The sequence below is a fragment of the Eumetopias jubatus genome, unplaced genomic scaffold (assembly GCF_037043125.1).
Source record: "Eumetopias jubatus isolate StellerSeaLion01/CBP00866 unplaced genomic scaffold, mEumJub1_p1.0 scaffold_8, whole genome shotgun sequence".
Lineage (NCBI taxonomy): Eukaryota > Metazoa > Chordata > Mammalia > Carnivora > Otariidae > Eumetopias > Eumetopias jubatus.
Genome location: NW_028274814.1, coordinates 83,853,969 through 83,862,115, shown reverse-complemented (window position 1 = coordinate 83,862,115; position 8,147 = coordinate 83,853,969). Strand labels below are relative to the sequence as shown.

Genomic DNA, 8,147 nt, shown 5'->3' with positions numbered 1-8,147 from the left:
TAAGTGACTACTAAACTGCTTTCTAAAGTGGCTGCAGCATTTTGTATCACATTAGCAATTTGTGAAAGTTTCTATAGTTTTGCCTCAAGTACTTGATATTGTCTTTTAAAAAATTATTTTATTCATTCTGATAGATATATAACAGTATCCCATTGGGGTTTTATTTATTCATGCATTCATTCATTCACTCATTCATTTATATATTTTAATCATCTCTACACCCAATGTAGGGATCAGACTTATGCCCCTGTGATCAAGAGTCCCATGCTGTACAAACAGCCAGGCAGGTGTCCATTGGGTTTTTAATTAATTTTTCTGATGAACAATGATATTAAGCATCCTTGACTATGCTTACTTGACCTTTGTATATTAACATTTGTTTTCAGATATTTATCTGTTTAACATTTGTTTTCAGATATTTATCCGTTTAAATTTTGTTTTCTTATTGTTGTATTTTGGGACTTCTTTATATACTCTAAATACATATCCTTTTCTATTACATATTCTGCATACATATATATATATTTTCTTCAGTCAGCACTATTGGCTATTGTTATGGTGACCTAAACCTCATTTCTGAGAAATCAAAATGTTTGCCTACATGAATGCTTGCTGTATCTCTCATGTATGTTCCATTTTAATTTACCACTTAAATGGGGATGCTAGTAAGATCTCTGGGGATACTTGGCACCTAGACATTTTCCACAAACCCCAGTTACTGGGTTAATACTTATATTTCTCATGAGTGATCAAAATTTATCATCATAGCTATTCTGTGTTTGTCATTTCTGGATGATACAGGACCTAGTTAAGATATATCAGTGTCCCTGCCTCACTTTTACTTTCAAATGAGTTCCATTTCAGAACCAATTTTATTTAGGTCATTGTGGCTCAGGATAAAATAATTAGTACCCTACAGAGGGTATTGTGGGAAGAAGCCTTGTGGGAAGCAAAGGCAAATACGTATTCAGAAAAAGTTTTTCTTCCAGTGCATACAAATTGTAGCCCCCTCAATGAAGAAAGGGATGTAAACTTACCAATTTTCTGTCAGGTAGCTGGTTGTTTCCTCTAGCATATGAGCAATATCAAAAGTGCAACATGATCTTGGGTACTGGCAGGTTTGACATCCAGGTAACTTATACATAAATTTAATCATTGCCTTCATGGTCATATTTTTCATTAACTTAGTAATCAAATATTGAAGTAAATGGTTCAGGAAAAGTGAATGGCTTTCATAAAATGGATCATCTTATCCTCTTGATTATTATAAATTTCCTTTTCAGATGAATATTTGTTGAACTGTCACATGGCACACAAACTTCTGGTTCCATTATGAGAGTCTCATTCAAGTACTAATTTCTTAACTCTCTTTGTTATTGATACTCCAATATTTCTTTCTAAGCCTCTTGCTACCCGACATATCATTAATGAATGTTCATGAAACAGTATAAAATCTTACATCTGACTAGCTGTAAGCTTCTTGGAAACAATTCTACTGGAAAAAACATTCTATCCTAACTATCATTTAGGGCCATTCCTGAATGGGACTCAGTAGATTATTCATTGCAATTTTATTATATGATGCAGAATTATCTGTCAACCAAGTTCAGTTTTTTCTTCCTCTGATAACTAGCCATTGTAAATTGACCATGAAATTCATTGCATGTAGGTTGTGAACCTGTAGGGTCTTTCTTAAATTGTAACAGAACACTTTCTACTTCACAGAGGATGCTTTCTGGAAATTCATTCAAATCTGCATTGGATGAAAGTTCATGATTAATCATGATAATTCAAGTCAGGCTTTCATAATAAGACATTATGATTATTGTGGTTGCTGCTCTTGCTGTTATTGAATAAGAATTACCTCAGTGGGCTGGCCATTTATTTCTGTCCTAGACTTTCATGATGAATCTCCTATAGCAAGGTCAATTTTTGTCAATTATCATTTTTATTACCAATCTAGACATACTTGGATGTTGTATAACTTGCTTTCATCATTTGAAGACTTAAGGGAGACATTAGTGGGGATGCTCAATGGATCTTTCATTAACAGTACCTCCCAGTTTAGTCATTATATCCTCTTCCATTTTTCCTTGTTTTTTTTTTTTAAGATCTTATTTATTTTAGAGAGGAAGAGAGAGAGAGCACGAGCAGGGGAGGGGTAGAGGGAGAGGAAGAGAATCCTCAAGCAGACTCCCCACTGAGTGTGGAGCCCGACAGGAGGCTTGAACTCACAACCCTGAGATCATGACCAGAGCTGAAATCAAGATTCATATGCTCAACTGACTGAGCCACCCAGGTGTTCCTTTCCTCAGTTTTTTAAAAAAGAAAATGTCATTGTATTTGTTTTAACTTTTGGTGTCTTAGGGAATAGAGTTTGGAGGCCAACGAATAGCTTAAACATGTTGAATGTTTTCCAAACTATCTATACCATCAATCTATTGTTTGTAAACTTTATATTAAGGAATTTATGGTATTTCAACTTCTTTGTTATAAGTTAACTTGGAATCATCAGTTCAGTAATCACCTGAGAATCCATTGGAACTTCTATCTATTCAAGGTGGCTTAGCAAACCCAGAATTTCTTTTTTTTATTTTTATTTTATTTATTTGTTTTTTATTATTTTTATTTATTTATTTTTTATTATGTTATGTTAATAAGCATACATTACATCATTAGTTTTTGGTGTAGTGTTCCATGATTCATTGTTTGCATATAACACCCAGTGCTCCATGCAGTACGTGCCCTCTTTAATACCCATCACCAGGCTAACCCATCCCCCCATGCCCCTCCCCTCTAGAACCCTCAGTTCGTTTCTCAGAGTCCATGGTCTCTCATGGTTCGTCTCCCCCTCTGATTTCGCCCCTTCATTTTCCTCTTTCTGCTATGTTCTTCTTCTTCTTTTTTTTTAATATATAAGGTATTATTTCAAACCCAGAATTTCTGAGAGATGCACTCAATTCAATAAATTCAGCATAATGTAAAATTGTTTCTTCTCTCTTGGACGTGTGCCATGAGAATCCATCCAAACATAGGTTCCCATATTTATGTTGAGATAAATTATCAAAGACAGGTAAAATTTTTCAATGTAATCATGCCTTTTCTGAGTTTGTACTTGCTTACCATCTCCTGGTAAGTCTAGATTCTGACACATATTATAGGTCAGGAAATAGTCTAGGAATGGTGACTGTACAAATAAGGAAAAATTTAAAGCTAATTCCTTCATGCATGGTAACTATAGAGGTTCCAAATGATACATGGTCAGTTTCATGAAGCAGAGCAAGATAAAGATGATTCCTTCTGTTGAGAAGGGAGTCTAGGTGGTGCTTTCACATTCAGGTACTCTGAGTCTTCTGAATCTGCAGAGATGCCTCCATTCTAATGATCAGTTTCCATTTTTTCCCAATCAGTGTCCTAGCATTCACATAAGAAATGTGAAGAGGTTGTGAATTAAATCAGCTTGATAATTAAGGAACCTGTAGGATGAGGATCTAATATTGGCTATTTCATCTCTTCAGTTATGAGATAATTGAAACTTTAAAGTTACATTTTCTTTTTTTAAGCTGTCTAATGCATTTGGAAGCAGCCAGCTCCTACATAAGCCTTGTATTCATTGTTCAGTTTTATTCAGCCTTGCTTTTAGTAGGCATTTAATTCTAGATGAACTCTGCCTTGTAAATGTGTCCATGTAGACTACCAGTGTTTCATTGTCTAATGGAATCATTGCTGATTTCAGACCAAACCAGGTTAATGAATTGGTTCCAGATTCTTACTCCTTTGAGAGTCTGTTACTGGGATATGCTCTATATATCAACTGCAGTTGCAGAGAGCAGGATTTATGGTAGCTAATAAAAAAAAATCTATTTAGTATTAAGTAATTGTTGGTTTAAGGAATTATCAAGAGAGCTGAAGGCAGATTTTTTTAAAAGATTTTATTTATTTATTTGTATGAGAGAGAAAGAGAGAGTGCTCAAGCAGGGGAAATGGCAGGGAGAGGGGGAAGCAGGTTCCCCACTGAGCAAGGAGCATGATGCGGGACTCGATCCCAGGACACTGGGATAATGATCTGAGCCAAAAGCAGATGTTTAACTGACTGAGCCACCCAGGCATCCCTGAAGGCAGATTTTAGGATGAGCTTCCTGGAATGATCTCAAAGCTGCTTCACAAAATTAAATCCCATAGAACTCCTCCTCAGGAATCTAGTGCTATTGCTACAAAATTTAGGGTCATTTGAATCTGCTATGATTTACACAAGCAATAAAGATGCTTAACTATAACAGTGTTTAAAGTTTGTATCTTTTAATTGAATGTATCTGATTGGCAGAACTGAAATTACGTTTAGAATCCTAGCTTCAAGGACAACTGAAAATGTAGCCTTTGAAGCCCTTGCATGTAGATAGACATATTTGATGGAACTTGGAAAATGCAAAATGTGTAAGTTCATAATAAAACACCAGTAATGATATGCAAAAGAAGTCTAAATTACTCATATCAATAAATCAAATGAACATTATTGTCATCCCCAATTTACAGATGAGGGAGTACCACATAATGTACTCTACAAGGACAGTTGTCCTATAGACACTGTTGTGATGCATAAAGCCAAATTATTTTTGAGTAAATTGCATGTGGCTCACTGTATGACATTTAATCAAAAATGACATTATTTAAGATAATAGTAATAGTTTTAATTTATTAAGCCCTGGAAGGTACCAGGCATATTTGTTAGCCTTGTCTAAATAATATTTACAAATGCCCTCTGAGGAAATTCCTATTATTCTCCTTAATTTTTATGTCAGGAAGTGACTCATTGAGAGTTTAGCTAATTTTTCCAAGGTTGCACAAATGGGGATTTAGTAGAGTGAACGATGGAGTATATGAGCTGCTACTGAGACCTGAAGGGATCCGTGTCAAGAAAGCCGTTAATATGTGTTAAGTAAATAATACTGTTGAGCACCATTTTGATTTTTTACTATTGTCTATATGAAAACATCTCAAGTTAAGAAAACATTAAAAGTGTGATACCCATGGGAGTCTTATCATAGGGTTCCATCTGGTACCTTACTGATTAAAAGATAGAATTTTGCCGTATATGTGTCCACAGTGGAGATCCTGGGTGGTAGACGTAAAAAGAAAAGAGAGTTTCTGTCTGTTGAGTAAGGAGTTTGAGAGGTGCTTCTATCCTTGAAGGTGTATAGCGATTTCTGTCCATGGTTCTGAAAAACACGGCGTCCTAGAAAACCCAGTCTTAGAAAATTATTCAAACAAGATATCAGAGCAGAGCAATGATAATTGCAAGGCAGGAGATATTAATAGTTTAGATAGGAAAAGACTTTTTGAGACCTCCATCCTTTTGTTGATTAATTTAACAAATATTTTTGTAAATGACTGCACTATAATAAGCCCTTTGGTAGACAATAATGAACAAAGTATTCCCTTTGCTAGCAAAATGCTCATAATCTGTTAATATAGTCAAGAAAGACGACATTCCAGTATATTGTGATAACTTCTAATCACATTGATAAGCATACTGTACCATGAGGCTCATGTGATCCTATATGACTGTAAATTATAACAATACACATCCAATTACATAGAGGGAGCAGAAAAGGGCAATGTGAGTTTGAGGACTTTAGCATTGGAGATCTACTATCAGAGATAGAGGTAGGGCCTGGTGAACACCAAAGAGCTCTGTTTAAGAATACAAAGGCTTACTGTGACTCAAATCAGAAATGACTAAGTATTATCTATCAGTGAGAGAATCAATTGTCAATCCCATATTCTATGGTTATGGCTGCAGTTATTGTTGCTGTGGATAACTCAGTGCTCAATCCAGAAATGACAGAGACTCTTGCCAATGAGAGATGATATTATCATACAGCTATATGTTATATCTGAGATAACCAGTGGAAGAGTTTGGGATTCTGAGTTTCTTTAGCGAAAGTAATTTTCTGCATTTAAGTTTAGGGATTTAAATTTAATTCCAAAGGAATAGTTGTCTTCTGAATTTTTAATTTTCTGAGATTTGTTATTTTGGAGAGAAATCCCCACAAACCAAGGCTGGCATTTTAGATGGGCTTATTTAGTACTCTTGTGAAAAAAGTACTTTTTTGAAAGAAATAACATCCTATTCTGAAATGCTAAGATTTCCTTATATATGCTTATATTGCAACATTTTTCACCTCCCCCAGTAATTGGTACAGTGGCTTCTTTGGGGGGCATAGCTTTGATCTGAATCACTGTTCCAATGTATATTGGCCATATATACATTATTTGTTTCCTATGAATATCTGTCTCATTCTTTAAAAGGAGGAGAAAAGCATACCCACTTAAAGGGATTGTTAATATCTTAGGGGCATAGGTAAAATGTTTAACACATGCACAAAACACACACACACACACACACACACACACACAAAACAACACCAAAAAATGTTTAACACAGGTATAATTTAAATCATATAATATTGCTTTTTTATCTGGTTATTGAGGCATTGCTCTTTTATCTGGTTATTGAGCATGAGGCATCATGAGCAGCAAAGTCTCCGAGTGACACCCTGTCCTGGTGGTGTGGGAAGTCCTGATCAGGAACCAGTGCCAGTGTCAGAAGGTTTTGGAGATGGTGGAGCTGCAGATCAGCTTGAAGAACTATGACCCTCAGAAGGACAAATGCTTCTCAGGCACCATTAGGCTTAAGTCCACTCCCTGCCCCAAGTTTTGGGGGACCAGCAGCACTGTGATGAGGCCAAGATTGTGGATATTCCCCACATGGACACTGACACACTGAAGAAACTCAACAAGAATAAAAAATTAGTCAAGAAGCTGGCCAAGAAGTGTGGTGCCTTTTTGGCTTCAGAATATCTGATCAAGCAGATCCCACAAGTTTTGGGTCCAGGCCTGAATAAGGCTGGCAAGTTCCTTTCCATGCTGACCCACAATGAGGACATGGGGGCCAAAGTGGATGAAGTGAAGTCCACGATCCAATTGCAAGTGAAGAAGGTGCTGTGTCTGGCAGTGGCCATTGACCACATGAAGGTGGCAGATGATGAGCTTATGTACAGCATCCTCTTAGCTGTCAATTTCCAGGTGTTGTTGTTCAAGGAGAATTGGCAGGAGGTCTGGGCTTTATACATCAAAAGCCTTGTGGGCAAGCTCCAGCACCTGTATTAGGGCACACCTTGATAAACCCTAGGGCTACCATTAAAAAATATATAATATTTACATGAGGAACATGAGTATTGGTTTTATAGCATAATTTTTTCTGTGCATGATAAATTGAATCAATAAAATTAGCTTTTCATGGAAAGCATAAAAGGGAAGTAATGGCTACTTGTTGTTTTCTGTTTCTATCCACAGGATTCACCATTCACTTCTCTCACTTTTACAACTGTGTTATTTGCAATCATTATTCTCTTTGCCCAGAATATCCATTTAATTATATTTCATCTTTTTACGTGGAATTCTTACTGCAGTACTGCAAATGTTGTGAGCAATCCCAGATTTTATATTCATATGGCCCTGGGTGTCTGTTTTTATAAAAGATTAATTCCATATCTAAATGTCTACTTTTTTAATCTGTTGCTCGAAATCTTATAAGGTGGAGATGATCTATTCTATCAATCCAAATGGCTAGCACATGCCTGCAATGTAGATGCTTTGAAATTTTTTTTAGAAATAACATCTGAATGATTTTCACTATGAAAATTAGGAAGAAATTATATTTGTGAGTTTCCTATCTGCTTCTAGTTATCCACATATAGGTATTAAGTATTGTTATTGGCTTTTCTTTTAGTTTGCCTTGTTAGTGCGTGGATTTAATTTGACAAATATATCTCAGTGTTTCCTAATGTAAAGTGATAAATGCCTTAGAAATCTAGACTGTGGTCACTGATATAAATTCTTTCAAATAGATCTGACAGAGTAATAGATATGGAGTGGGAACAGGTTAAACTGAGCGTAAGATGAATGCATGATTCACAATGCAGTTTGAGGGTAAAGGGAGTCTTGCTGGAGAGTCTTGGAGAATATCATAATCCTATTCCCAAAAACCCTTTTTACTGAGGAAATAATGTAACTTTTTAAAAACATATATGATAATGACCAAGAAATAAAATAAAAGTGAAAACTAAGATGACAGCCAAAGCAGA

The 8,147-nt window shown here is 35.7% G+C and overlaps 1 pseudogene; it reads left to right on the top strand.

The window, feature by feature from the left end:
* Positions 1-5,130: 5,130 nt before the first annotated feature.
* On the top strand, positions 5,131-7,170 carry LOC114215086 (large ribosomal subunit protein uL1 pseudogene; annotated as a pseudogene).
* The last annotated feature ends 977 nt before the right edge of the window (positions 7,171-8,147 follow it).